Below are 16,022 nucleotides of genomic sequence, written 5' to 3' on the forward strand. Positions count from 1 at the left end.
ATAAAATGTGTTGAGTGCGTCGTTAAATAAAACATTTCCTTCCTTCCTTTACATTAACATATCTAATGTGGCACTCTAACAATTTAACCCACTGCAATTTTCCTTTCATAAACAATTTAAGAAGTTTTTTATATATATATATATATATATATATATTCTTATATTTGTACATGTTCTAGTAATTAATACATTTTAAAGCACTATATAACCAGAATGTGGATCTAACAGCCGCCAGTTGGAGCTCATGTCCACCAATCAAAACCTTACTTGCAGAATCATGCCAGTGATTTAAAAATAATTTGAAAACATTCCGAATTATCCTGAGGGTATACGACATGTTTCATATGAATTACGACTGCGGCATTCGGAATGTTTGTTTTTTTTAGATCAGTAGAACTAATTTTAATCAGATTGCTAACAACACTGCGTAGACTCCAATGTCCAGGTAACATTTCGTCTGTAAATAATAAGTTAAATATTGACCAATGACACTTCGCCTTTTATAATGTTATTTGGGAGCATACAAATTCAAAAAATATCGGGCGAGTCTATTTTAGTGGCCGCAGTACAGCGAACCATACCAATAGGTACGGGATGGGTTATCAGTCTTCAATTTTACATTACAAATTATTTATTTATTAAAAAAAATAAACCAGTCTTCAGTTTTTCATTACAAATTATTTATTTTATAAAATAAAACATGTTTTAAGGCATTCGTAATTCATACGAAACACGTCGTATACCCTCAGGATAATTCGGAATGTTTTCAAATTATTTTCAAATCACTGGCATGATTCTGCAAGTAAGGTTTTCATTGGTGGACATGAGCTCCAACTGGCTGCTGTTAGATCCACATGTAATAGTGGAGCTAATTTTAATTAAATTGGTTTTGGAGGAATTCCGGTTTACAGAGGGTCCGGTTTTGAGAGATTTTACTGTATTTACAAAAATCCCAAATTTAATGTTTGTTTTGTTTAACAATCCCACTAGAGCACATTGATTAATGAATACTTGGCTATTGGATGTCAAACATTTGGTAATTATGACTCGTAGTCGTCAGAGGAAACCTGCTACATGTTTTCCTTATGCGGCAAGGGATCTTTTATATGCATCAAATGAAAAAAATGTAGTGGGTTTTCTGTCTACGACTACATGACTGTATATATGTCAGAATTACCAAATGTTTGACATCCAACAGCCAATGATTAAAAAACATCAATGTACTCTAGTGGTGGTGTTAAACAAAACAAATCTTAAAACAAACTCTTTTTTCACGTACTTTGACAAATGTTAAACAAGAATTCTCTTTCAAAAAATTATAAAAATGCATCCAGTACTGTCCCAAATTTTCGAGTATGTAATTTTACCCTTCTTACCAACTGGCAGAAACCCTGTATTATGATGAAATCTAATAAAGAACATAAATAAAATGAAAAAACAGAAGAAAAAAACCACCGTTAAAATGAAACATACCCAGCGGAAATGCCCGACATAAGCTGCCACAGGTCATAGGTACAAACTGCCACAGACCACATGCACAGGAAATGATACACATCCTCTGTAACGTGAATATATATGTGTGTCTTTCTACCACGAGACCAACGTCATATTTATCGTATCACATGGCAGTATTCCAGTGTGTTAACGACTGACACTGAATGAATGAATGGATGAATGAATGAATGAATGTTTAACGACACCCCAGCACGAAAAATACCGATGAATTGGCACGTAACTTCATAATGAATAAAGTTAAAATTCATATAAAAATATGTTAAATGAACATTCCTGAGTTTGCTCCATTGTAAGATGTTTCCGATTAATAAAATATTTCTACAATTAAACTTACATATTAAATATATTTTCTTGTTTAGAATATCAGTGTCTGTATATTCAATGTGTTTCTGGTCGTCTCAATATTTCTAAGAAGCCCAAACTGGATTTTGTCTTCACATAATTTCGTACGTACGAAAAAACAATATTTTAGGAAATAAAATGAAATTTAACCTAGTACAAATATTAGAACGATCAAAAACACGTTTTATATAAAGCCACTAATATTTTATGCAGAAAAATATATTTGATATGTAATTACAATCTTTAAAAAAGTCTCTGTTAGTCGATAACATCTTTAAAATTGCAGCAAACTCAGGAATGTCCCTTTAAAGGTAGGGTCAACTCAAACAAGAGCCTTATGTGTTGGAAAGATGCATACCCGGACCACCAACACATACTGACACTTTAACAAATGAAAAACGCGTAAGTTTAGAGGTAATCAAAAAACATGATTATTCCTGCTAACTGGGGGTAGCTATTTTGTTTCGTTTTTGTGACGACCGGTGGTATAGCTAGGGGCGAAGTGACGTTAGCTCCGTCCATCTCCTCTATGCACAGTGTAAACAAACGCTCTAATTTACGACAAGACGCTTCGCTTTCAACAACCTGACTTGTAAAACAACATAAATGACTTGATAGTATAATAAACTATTTAACTAAATATATTTCAATTTGCATCAATATAATGAAATGGAGTTATAATATTTTTCTTTTGTAAAACGTCCAAAGAAAAAAAGCATATTATTAGGCCTATTTGTAGGGTACGTTCGAGCAAAAACGACCACTCACGATACCCAAGTGGTACTTTTCTTTTATTTGAGACGATGTAATTAGTCAGTTTTTGGATTTTAGATGGGGAAAAGCTACTTAATCAAGGGTTTTACAGAATTACTTACAGTAATAAAGCAAGGCGGTTGGTAATGCCCATTACGATTGGAGGGGTATCCGTGCGGTTACCACATAATGCCCTGTGATCTTAATAAAAGAGGCACGTCGTTTTAGTGTGTCTAGACACAGTGTCTGGGGACCGTCTAAATATACACCTGCCAATCAGGAACCACAGGTACAGGCCACGGAAAGAAAAGACCAATTAACCAAGAAAACACTCCGATTATTATTTCAGTACATGGATTAATTTATATACAAAACATAATACAGTTATTTCAACACTTTGACAATAGTGGTTTATTTTGTATTGAAAAATAATCTATAATTGTTGCTGGCTTACTGGGATGGCTATTATTACAGAACATTGCGATCCATTCGCAAAAATCATGTATGTTTTGTTTCTTCACTTCGAAGACTAATTCCTGACGTGACACGTTAGGTATTACGTAACAACCAGCTCGCCAGAGGGCGTATTCACTGGGATGGTACAAAATGGCTGCGCAAGTTATATATAATAGTTGTCACATTTAACCGTTTTATTAATTAACTATACGCCCCTTGGTCCCAAGGATGTCCGGTTTAGAGTTTCACTATATTAAGATAATGAGAATGATAGGCAGAGGGCGATAGATAAGAAAGATGAATGAAAGTGTGAGCCAGCTTTGACGGGATTTCACCCACTGTCATCAGCTTGATTGTTCAGCAGCTTATCTACTAGACCATGGAGCTCACTGGACAATGGATTATCACTATACACCAGGGGCCTAATTCACAAAGATCTCTTGGGCTCTGCATCCTCTTTGTAAATATTTTAGCATTACACTGCGAGATCGCAAAGTTGCGACAGTTCAGTGATTTACGCCCCAGGTTAGGTCAGAGGGTTTTGCGTGCACATTCAGACGTTATGTAGCGTTACAGGGGGTGGGTGGGTGGATGTAGTTAACAGCGTTACGTAACGCACTTTTCAAAACATTTACTAAAATCTTTTATTATTATTACTATTATTATTATTATTATTATTTATTTATTTAGTTATTTAGTTTTAATAAACGCTATATCACGGTGACAATTATAGCTAGACGTATACACACAATAATCGAGTTCAAATGCGTATATAAGGTCCCAAATCATAAAACAGTACGTTAAAATTATATTAGGGCTTGCATCAATCGTACGACTTGCTTATCGTCGGAAGGGTGGGGGGGGGGGGGGGGGGGGGGTAGGTGTCTACTGGATGTCAAACATTTGGTAAATCTACCTTATAGCCTTCAGAGGAAACCCGCCATAAGCGTACCAGACGGGGGTGGGGGGAGGCGGTCCCCCGACTGCCCCCCTTGTGCTGGAGCAAAAATTCGAATTCGAGGAAACAGTATACATATATTGGGGGAAAATATGCTAAACTGAGACCTTTTTACAATGTATTTTTATCATTCTATCCTCAAAATTAGTTGTAATCCGTGTGAAAATACGTAGCGATTCGTTAGCAACCCTATATAGATGTTTGGTAGTAATGCTAATACAAATAAATGTTGTTATCCAGATTCGCCATTTTCGTTTAATTCTGGCAAAAGCCATCCTGCACCTACAAAAATTGAGAGCGCCGATGAAATCCGCGAAATGTCCCCCCCCCCCCCCCCCCCCCCCCCCCCCCCAATTAGCTGCAAGGCATCTTTTATATGCATTTCCAGACAGGACAATATATACCATGGATTTTGCTTTTGATATGGGCTACCAGTTGTAGGGCATTGGTTGTCAAGGGAAAAATAGCCAATCAATTAAAGTTCAAATTTGTTTTGTTTAAAGAGACCACTAGAGTACATTCATTTATATTTCATTGGGACTATTGGAATGTCAAACATTTGGCAGTTTTATTGGTCACGAATGTAGTATGCTTTATTTGATACAGAGTACATTCATTTATAAATCATTGGCTATTGGATGTCAAACATTTGGCAGTTCTATTGGTCACGAATGTAGTATGCTATATTTCTTACATATCTTTTCACTCCTAAAACAACTGGTTGTAAGATAAATAATATCTATATGGCCGCTCAGGGAGCATTCTCTGTGTAGTGTATTTAACATTACCATAATTTAAAATAAAAAAACAACAATCCCACAACCGAGGCTATATTTGCGTGTTTAACAACAACAGGAAGCAGCTGTTCTGAAGGCATTAAAACTGTCTTTGACGTCAATTATCACCTGTTTCCACTGACGTCTTGAGTTTTCATTCATGAAATTAAAAACACACATCACGTTGTCCTAAACGTGTAGCTTGCAAAACGCAGCCACGGACTGTTCATATATAAACAAATTGCTAAAGAGACTCGTCATACAAGGTTTTCATCCTCGATTTGCTTGCTTGCACACAGCTTTCTAAATCCAGTCTTGCGGTCATCAGCATTCTTGCTCGAATGTCACAGAATTTTTGCTCCAGTATCGCATGGGATCCTTCTTGCTTTAGTTCATAAGCTTCTTCAACTATTTCTACGGACCTTCTTCGAAAGTTAAAGAATCCTCGTTTTATTGATGCTTGAAGAGTCAGCCACCAGTGTTCGTACTCCGCAGTATATATACCTCAGAGATCCTGCGAATACCAGAGAACCCTTGTTCCATTACAGCACGGAGAGTCATCAGAGTTCTTGATCTAACAACACAGAGTTCTTGATCTAACAGCACAGAGTTCTTGATCTAACAGCACAGAATTCTTGATCTAACAACACAGAGCTCTTGATCTAACAACACAGCATTCTTGATCTAACAAAACAGAGCTCTTGACCCAACAACGGAAAGCTTCTTGGGTTAACATCGATCACAGGTCTCGCTCCTACAACATCACACAATTCTCGCTCTGATAAAGGAAGGAATCCTGATGACTTTGCACCACAGACCTCTTGATCTAACAAGACACAGAGTCTGTCTTTCTCTTAACATAAAACGAAGTCCCAGTTCCTCTAACGTGGATCAAACATTACTTGACATTAAAGTCACTGGCAGAAGAAGTCGGTAAGGATGTCTATCGTTTTGTCATCAGCAGTGGATGCTTTCCGGGTTTATGGGGAAGATGTCCAAGTAAAGGTCACCACTGATCTGCAGTTGACCTTTCGCTGCCAGATTTCGACGGAATACTGTCAGTGTAAAGACCAAGGTCCAAACATTGGAATGGGGAATTATACTGATTGGCGAAATTGTAGACGCCAGTACAGACTATGAAGTGTCCTGGAATTGGATGTCTTTAAAACAAAATCTTCTTGAATGACCAATTGGTCGTTCTTTGTCGTTCCTTCCCGCCTTACTCCCCCACCCCCACCCCCACCCCATCCCGTCTCTCTGTCTGTCTGTCTGTCTGTCTCTCTCTCTCTCTCTCTCTCTCTCTCTCTCTCTCTCTCTCTCTCTCTCTCTCTCTCTCTCTCTCTCTCTTTTTTTTTTGGTCTGGGTTTTTTCGTTTGTTTGTTTGGCTATTCAGTTTTTTTGTTGGTGATTTTTTGTTTTTGTTGTTGTTGTTTTTTGTTTTTTTTAATAGCCTAGAGTTGTTACGTCACGTTATATTCTCTATCTAGATGTGTAACTAGATGCGTTTACGTTATACAAGAGGAGTTCCATTATGCAACGGTCGTTGTTATTCTTTGGTAGCCTGTGAATGGACCAGTGTTGTTTATTTTCAGTTGTAATAAATGTTTATGAACAATATAATGTGTTTATGTTTTATACCTGATCATATTATTTTATTTTATCAACGGTTAATGTATACAGATGATAAAGAACCTGACTCTTATCAAAATCAAGCATCGGTGGTGGTGGTACTGGGTTCGTATCCTGGAACCGGCTACCACCCACATCGATATTAACGACTGAACGCATAGGTACACAAGTCCACTACACCGCCCCCCCCCCCCCCCCCCCCTCTCTCTCTCTCTGTCTCTATGTCTCTAATTCTCTCTGTCTCCCTCTCTCTTTCTCTCTCTCTCCCTCTCTCTCTCTCTGTGTGTCTGTCTGTCTCTCTCTCTCTCTCTTTCTCTCTCTCTCTCTCTCTCTCTCTCTCTCTCTGTCTCTCTGTCTGTCTCTCTCTCTCTCTCTCTCTCTCTCTCTCTCTCTCTCTCTCTCTCTCTCTCTCTCTCTCTCTCTCTCATCACTAACCTCTAATGCACTGTCCTGGACGTGCTTTAACCTTAATTGGTACAAACACGAAATTGAATTGAAAAACGAACTCTCATATTAGCAAGAAGTTGCTCATAAATTAATGTGTAATTTTACGTATAGTTATATAACAAGATGTAATAAATAGATATCACCGCGACTAGTACATCAAAAGTCGCAGTATGTGCTATCCTGTATGTGGGATGGTGCATATAAGATATCTCTTGCTACTAATGGAAAAGTGTAGCGTGTTGCCTCTCTAAGATTATATCTCAAGATTACCAAATGTTTGAAATTCAATAGCCGATGATTAAAAAATCAATGTGCTCTAGTGGTGTCGTTAAACAAAACTAACCTCAACTTAGAAGAATAGAAGTAAAACATTTTAATGTAAAGTATATCGGTGATTTGAAACAAAAGACGGTGACCTTTGGCTAATAGCCTCAAGGATGAACATATTAACATTTTAAAAATCATAGTTTTGTACAAGATGGTCCAAAGGACGTTCGCATAATACAAGTCCGTAGTAACCGTGTGTGTGTGTATGTGTTTGTGTCTGTATGTGTGTGTGTGTGTGTGTGTGTGTGTGTGTCTATGTTTGTGAGTGTGTATGTGTGTGAGTCTCTCTGTGTGTGTGTCTGTGTGTGTGTGTGTGTGTATGTGTGCGTGTGTGTGTGTGTGTATGTGTGCGTGTGTGCGAGAATGTGTGTGTGTTTGTGAGTGTATTCAGCTCAATTTCTCAAGGCATTCTTAAAAATAGCATTTAGTGATTTAAAACTAACAACACTGCGTAGTCCCCAATGTCCACTATATGTGGGACAGACAGACAGACAGACAGACAGAAGAACGGAGGTGAAACTTATAGTCGTCTCCGGTTGGAACGGTAGGGGACTAATAACACATTTTGCTTGATATTGGGAATACAAAGTATACAATAAAATAGATTTAAACCATATGTAGTGGTGTTGGTATAAAGTGCTCCTACTGGCAGTAGCTAGTGGGAATTTCCCTATTAGCTCAGGTGGTAGAGCGCTGGACCCTCGTACTAAGAGTCCGTGGTTCGAATCCCCTCAGTGGAGGTTGATTTTTCTGTTATATACATATACATGTAGCTCACTGTTCATAATTTTATTATGAAGTTAAGAATTCATGAATAAATGAATGACTGAATGTTTAACGACACCCAATCACAAAAATACATAGAGGATATTTCATGTCAAATACCATTTATATCTCATCGAGTGAAGTTTGCAATCATATCTCACGAGTCGCCAATCTAATTAAAATTAGCTCCACAATTACATGTGGATCTAACACCAACCAGTTGGAGCTCATGTCCACCAATCAAAACCTTACTTGCAGAATCCTGCCAGTGGTTTAAAACTAACAACACTGCGTAGTCCCCAATGACCAGGTAACATTTCGTCTGTAAATAATAATTTAAATATTAACCAATCACACTTCGCCTTTTATAACGTTATTTGGGAGCATACAAATTCTAAAAATATCGGGCGAGTCTATTTTAGTGGCCGCAGTACAGCGAACCATACCAATACGTACGGGGTGGGTTATCAGTCTTCAATTTTACATTAAACATTATTTATTTATTTATAAAAAAAACCCCAACTAAATCAGTCTTCAGTTTTACATTACAAATTATTTATTTTATAAAATAAAACATGTTATACGGCATTCATTACTCACACGAAACATGTCGTATACCCTCAGGATAATTCGGAATGTTTTCAAATTATTTTTAAATCACTGGCATGATTCTGCAAGTAAGGTTTTCATTGGTGGACATGAGCTCCAACTGGCTGGTGTTAGATCCACATGTAATTGTGGAGCTAATTTTAATTAGATTGACGAGTCGCATTTGCGCGACTTCGAAAGCAATTTACCTTTATTTTTAAAATGTCAGCAGCAAAATAGTTCCGGCTTTCTTAGAGTGACGGTAACACATTTTTGAGTGCAATAGTGAAATTTTCACTCTAAAATGTGTTACCGTCACTGAGTGACTGATAACACTTTTATTTCACTGATATTTTAAGATATTTCACTAAATGTTATATAACAAATATTGTATATTGAGTATGAAACAAAGTTATATGAATAGGATTTAATTAAAAATAAAACATGTAATTATATAATTATATTTTTAAAACTGTATCATGTACCATGCATGGGTAAGATTACAATACAGTGTGAATATCAAGTAAATATTTCTTATAAAAATCTAAATGTTTTTAAAACTTTCAAATTAATTCTGTTTATTTTTTTTACCTTGACCGTGACCTTCAAATATGCAACTCTGTGTGTACAAATCACCAACGCACATTAACATCTATTTTTAATAAAGAATTGAAAAAGAATTGATTCTGTTCCATGACAAACATCCTCTCTGTGTTGTGAACAAGCTGTCACTTGGGGTTTTTTGATGTCATGGTCACTGGTCATTCTTATTTCTTGTTCATTTTTCATTCAATACTTCGTCAGTCTGATGGTATAGGTTAACTCACCTACAGAAAAAAAGAGAGGATATTATACTCAACAAAATTAATAGCGTGTAGAGAACCAGTAGATATTTTCAACACTTTTCTTAAAATTATTTTTCCTACATATACATTAATATTATTTTGTTTACACATTTAAAGGGACATACCCTAGTTTTTAAACACTACAACACGTGTTTTCACAATTAGAGCCGTTTATGATCACTGAAATCAAACATTACTTCTGTTTATTTTTTAGATTATCCATTTCCGTAGAATCTAAGTGTTTCTGGTCATCCTTTTATTTCCAATACCACAAAATGCATTTTTCATATTTTTAAAAACGCACGTGCGTCTGAGAAGCAGCGGTTATTGATTTGAGTGCTAGTCTACTTTAAAGGATATTTCCCAGTTTCAATGTCACAGACTCTTCTTTTACTCTATTGTAACTTTATCCAAATGACTTACAGGTTTGTAAATTAACTAAACTTAGAGTGTCCATTTTTGACGGGTTAAGGGATCACACGAATTTAGTTCCATGAAAAAGAGTACCTCTTTTCTTTATTTTATTATGTTGGTGTCTGAACAGACTTGACAGTATGATTATGGAATATTGGAAGGGTAACATTGCCTCTTGATTTTGGCATATCAAACTGACAGATGCATATCTGCTTAGCTACAAGCAAGACCATTGTTTGCTATGCCTGTGGTACATATATTTAACGAGAGTAGCCTCCCCTCCATTAGCCCATGTGCTTAGGAGAGTGGATAATTAAAATTGCAGGTGGCGAAGTATCAATTTTATTTACTTAAATCCTGTCACAGAGGCTGTTCTCTTCATGTCAGGTAGTATATAGCACCTACTGTTAATAATTTAGTCAGTGCTTGGCTTTATATTTGTACTGTCACCAATGTATAATCAATAGTGGTGAGATACCTTAAAACTAGGGTCCGAACCTTTAATTTGCTGTCAAATTACAAACCTTTGATGTCCTAGTGTGCCATCCATGTATACAACTTCCTATAGTGTTACACTGAAACCTGGTTTGATCATCAGGTGTTGACTTCATTAACACATTATAATACATTAACAGATTAGGATCGATCCCCGTTGGTGGACCCATTGGGCTATTTCTCATTCCAGCCAGTGCTCCACAACTGGTGTAATAAAGGCCGTGGTATGTACTATCCTGTCTGTGGGATGGTGCATATAAAAGATTACTTGCTGCTAATCGAAAAGAGTAGCCCATGAGGTGGCGACAGCGGGTTGGTTTCCTCTCTCAATATCTGTGTGGTCCTTAGCCATATCTCTGACGCCATATAACCGTAAATAAAATGTGTTGAGTGCGTCGTTAAATAAAACATTTCCTTCCTTCCTTTACATTAACATATCTAATGTGGCACTCTAACAATTTAACCCACTGCAATTTTCCTTTCATAAACAATTTAAGAAGTTTTTTATATATATATATATATATATATATTCTTATATTTGTACATGTTCTAGTAATTAATACATTTTAAAGCACTATATAACCAGAATGTGGATCTAACAGCCGCCAGTTGGAGCTCATGTCCACCAATCAAAACCTTACTTGCAGAATCATGCCAGTGATTTAAAAATAATTTGAAAACATTCCGAATTATCCTGAGGGTATACGACATGTTTCATATGAATTACGACTGCGGCATTCGGAATGTTTGTTTTTTTAGATCAGTAGAACTAATTTTAATCAGATTGCTAACAACACTGCGTAGACTCCAATGTCCAGGTAACATTTCGTCTGTAAATAATAAGTTAAATATTGACCAATGACACTTCGCCTTTTATAATGTTATTTGGGAGCATACAAATTCAAAAAATATCGGGCGAGTCTATTTTAGTGGCCGCAGTACAGCGAACCATACCAATAGGTACGGGATGGGTTATCAGTCTTCAATTTTACATTACAAATTATTTATTTATTAAAAGAAATAAAAAAAATAAACCAGTCTTCAGTTTTTCATTACAAATTATTTATTTTATAAAATAAAACATGTTTTAAGGCATTCGTAATTCATACGAAACACGTCGTATACCCTCAGGATAATTCGGAATGTTTTCAAATTATTTTCAAATCACTGGCATGATTCTGCAAGTAAGGTTTTCATTGGTGGACATGAGCTCCAACTGGCTGCTGTTAGATCCACATGTAATAGTGGAGCTAATTTTAATTAAATTGGTTTTGGAGGAATTCCGGTTTACAGAGGGTCCGGTTTTGAGAGATTTTACTGTATTTACAAAAATCCCAAATTTAATGTTTGTTTTGTTTAACAATCCCACTAGAGCACATTGATTAATGAATACTTGGCTATTGGATGTCAAACATTTGGTAATTATGACTCGTAGTCGTCAGAGGAAACCTGCTTCATGTTTTCCTTATGCGGCAAGGGATCTTTTATATGCATCAAATGAAAAAAATGTAGTGGGTTTTCTGCCTACGACTACATGACTGTATATATGTCAGAATTACCAAATGTTTGACATCCAACAGCCAATGATTAAAAAACATCAATGTACTCTAGTGGTGGTGTTAAACAAAACAAACCTTAAAACAAACTCTTTTTTCACGTACTTTGACAAATGTTAAACAAGAATTCTCTTTCAAAAAATTATAAAAATGCATCCAGTACTGTCCCAAATTTTAGAGTATGTAATTTTACCCTTCTTACCATCTGGCAGAAACCCTGTATTATGATGAAATCTAATAAAGAACATAAATAAAATAAAAAAACAGAAAAAAACACCGTTAAAATGAAACATACCCAGCGGAAATGCCCGACATAAGCTGACACAAGTCATAGGTACAAACTGCCACAGACCACATGCACAGGAAATGATACACATCCTCTGTAACGTGAATATATATGTGTGTCTTTCTACCACGAGACCAACGTCATATTTATCGTATCACATGGCAGTATTCCAGTGTGTTAACGACTGACACTGAATGAATGAATGGATGAATGAATGAATGAATGAATGAATGTTTAACGACACCCCAGCACGAAAAATACCGATGAATTGGCACGTAACTTCATAATGAATAAAGTTAAAATTCATATAAAAATATGTTAAATGAACATTCCTGAGTTTGCTCCATTGTAAGATGTTTCCGATTAATAAAATATTTCTACAATTAAACTTACATATTAAATATATTTTCTTGTTTAGAATATCACTGTCTGTATATTCAATGTGTTTCTGGTCGTCTCAATATTTCTAAGAAGCCCAAACTGGATTTTGTCTTTACATAATTTCGTACGTACGAAAAAACAATATTTTAGGAAATAAAATGAAATTTAACCTAGTACAAATATTAGAACGATCAAAAACACGTTTTATATAAAGCCACTAATATTTTATGCACAAAAATATATTTGATATGTAATTACAATCTTTAAAAAAGTCTCTGTTAGTCGATAACATCTTTAAAATTGCAGCAAACTCAGGAATGTCCCTTTAAAGGTAGGGTCAACTCAAACAAGAGCCTTATGTGTTGGAAAGATGCATACCCGGACCACCAACACATACTGACACTTTAACAAATGAAAAACGCGTAAGTTTAGAGGTAATAAAAAAACATGATTATTCCTGCTAACTGGGGGTAGCTATTTTGTTTCGTTTTTGTGACGACCGGTGGTATAGCTAGGGGCGAAGTGACGTTAGCTCCGTCCATCTCCTCTATGCACAGTGTAAACAAACGCTCTAATTTACGACAAGACGCTTCGCTTTCAACAACCTGACTTGTAAAACAACATAAATGACTTGATAGTATAATAAACTATTTAACTAAATATATTTCAATTTGCATCAATAGAACGAAATGGAGTTATAGTATTTTTCTTTTTTAAAAAGTCCAAAGAAAAAATGCATATTATTAGGCCTATTGGTAGGGTACGTTCGAGCAAAAACGACCACTCACGATACCCAAGTGGTACTTTTCTTTTATTTGAGACGATGTAATTAGTCAGTTTTTGGATTTTAGATGGGAAAATCTACTTAATCAAGGGTTTTACAGAATTACTTACAGTAATAAAGCAAGGCGGCTGGTAATGCCCATTACGATTGGAGGGGTATCCGTGCGGTTACCACATAATGCCCTGTGATCTTAATAAAAGAGGCACGTCGTTTTAGTGTGTCTAGACACAGTGTCTGGGGACCGTCTAAATATACACCTGCCAATCAGGAACCACAGGTACAGGCCACGGAAAGAAAAGACCAATTAACCAAGAAAACACTCCGATTATTATTTCAGTACATGGATTAATTTATATACAAAACATAATACAGTTATTTCAACACTTTGACAATAGTGGTTTATTTTGTATTGAAAAATAATCTATAATTGTTGCTGGCTTACTGGGATGGCTATTATTACAGAACATTGCGATCCATTCGCAAAAATCATGTATGTTTTGTTTCTTCACTTCGAAGACTAATTCCTGACGTGACACGTTAGGTATTACGTAACAACCAGCTCGCCAGAGGGCGTATTCACTGGGATGGTACAAAATGGCTGCGCAAGTTATATATAATAGTTGTCACATTTAACCGTTTTATTAATTAACTATACGCCCCTTGGTCCCAAGGATGTCCGGTTTAGAGTTTTTCACTATATTAAGATAATGAGAATGATAGGCAGAGGGCGATAGATAAGAAAGATGAATGAAAGTGTGAGCCAGCTTTGACGGGATTTCACCCACTGTCATCAGCTTGATTGTTCAGCAGCTTATCTACTAGACCATGGAGCTCACTGGACAATGGATTATCACTATACACCAGGGGCCTAATTCACAAAGATCTCTTGGGCTCTGCATCCTCTTTGTAAATATTTTAGCATTACACTGCGAGATCGCAAAGTTGCGACAGTTCAGTGATTTACGCCCCAGGTTAGGTCAGAGGGTTTTGCGTGCACATTCAGACGTTATGTAGCGTTACAGGGGGTGGGTGGGTGGATGTAGTTAACAGCGTTACGTAACGCACTTTTCAAAACATTTACTAAAATCTTTTATTATTATTACTATTATTATTATTATTATTATTATATTTATTAGTTATTTAGTTTTAATAAACGCTATATCACGGTGACAATTATAGCTAGACGTATACACACAATAATCGAGTTCAAATGCGTATATAAGGTCCCAAATCATAAAACAGTACGTTAAAATTATATTAGGGCCTTGCATCAATCGTACGACTTGCTTATCGTCGGAAGGGTGGGGGGGGGGGGGGGGGGGGTAGGTGTCTACTGGATGTCAAACATTTGGTAAATCTACCTTATAGCCTTCAGAGGAAACCCGCCATAAGCGTACCAGACGGGGGGGGGGGGGGCGGTCCCCCGACTGCCCCCCTTGTGCTGGAGCAAAAATTCGAATTCGAGGAAACAGTATACATATATTGGGGGAAAATATGCTAAACTGAGACCTTTTTACAATGTATTTTTATCATTCTATCCTCAAAATTAGTTGTAATCCGTGTGAAAATACGTAGCGATTCGTTAGCAACCCTATATAGATGTTTGGTAGTAATGCTAATACAAATAAATGTTGTTATCCAGATTCGCCATTTTCGTTTAATTCTGGCAAAAGCCATCCTGCACCTACAAAAATTGAGAGCGCCGATGAAATCCGCGAAATGTCCCCCCCCCCCCCCCCCCCCCCCCCCCCCAATTAGCTGCAAGGCATCTTTTATATGCATTTCCAGACAGGACAATATATACCATGGATTTTGCTTTTGATATGGGCTACCAGTTGTAGGGCATTGGTTGTCAAGGGAAAAATAGCCAATCAATTAAAGTTCAAATTTGTTTTGTTTAAAGAGACCACTAGAGTACATTCATTTATAAATCATTGGCTATTGGATGTCAAACATTTGGCAGTTCTATTGGTCACGAATGTAGTATGCTATATTTCTTACATATCTTTTCACTCCTAAAACAACTGGTTGTAAGATAAATAATATCTATATGGCCGCTCAGGGAGCATTCTCTGTGTAGTGTATTTAACATTACCATAATTTAAAATAAAAAAACAACAATCCCACAACCGAGGCTATATTTGCGTGTTTAACAACAACAGGAAGCAGCTGTTCTGAAGGCATTAAAACTGTCTTTGACGTCAATTATCACCTGTTTCCACTGACGTCTTGAGTTTTCATTCATGAAATTAAAAACACACATCACGTTGTCCTAAACGTGTAGCTTGCAAAACGCAGCCACGGACTGTTCATATATAAACAAATTGCTAAAGAGACTCGTCATACAAGGTTTTTTCATCCTCGATTTGCTTGCTTGCACACAGCTTTCTAAATCCAGTCTTGCGGTCATCAGCATTCTTGCTCGAATGTCACAGAATTTTTGCTCCAGTATCGCATGGGATCCTTCTTGCTTTAGTTCATAAGCTTCTTCAACTATTTCTACGGACCTTCTTCGAAAGTTAAAGAATCCTCGTTTTATTGATGCTTGAAGAGTCAGCCACCAGTGTTCGTACTCCGCAGTATATATACCTCAGAGATCCTGCGAATACCAGAGAAACCCTTGTTCCATTACAGCACGGAGAGTCATCAGAGTTCTTGATCTAACAACACAGAGTTCTTGATCTAACAGCACAGAGTTCTTGATC

The 16,022-nt window shown here is 36.6% G+C and overlaps 1 long non-coding RNA gene across 2 annotated transcripts in view; it reads right to left on the reverse strand.

Moving 5' to 3' along the window:
* Nucleotides 1–16,022, reverse strand: part of LOC121386948 — a 34,711-nt gene that overhangs the window by 1,486 nt on the left and 17,203 nt on the right. For both annotated transcript variants that reach the window (XR_005959740.1, XR_005959741.1), the window contains exon 3: nt 9,148–9,383. This is a non-coding gene — a long non-coding RNA (uncharacterized LOC121386948). The remainder of the gene's footprint in view (nt 1–9,147; nt 9,384–16,022) is intronic.

Source organism: Gigantopelta aegis, chromosome 12 (assembly GCF_016097555.1).
Source record: "Gigantopelta aegis isolate Gae_Host chromosome 12, Gae_host_genome, whole genome shotgun sequence".
NCBI lineage: Eukaryota > Metazoa > Mollusca > Gastropoda > Neomphalida > Peltospiridae > Gigantopelta > Gigantopelta aegis.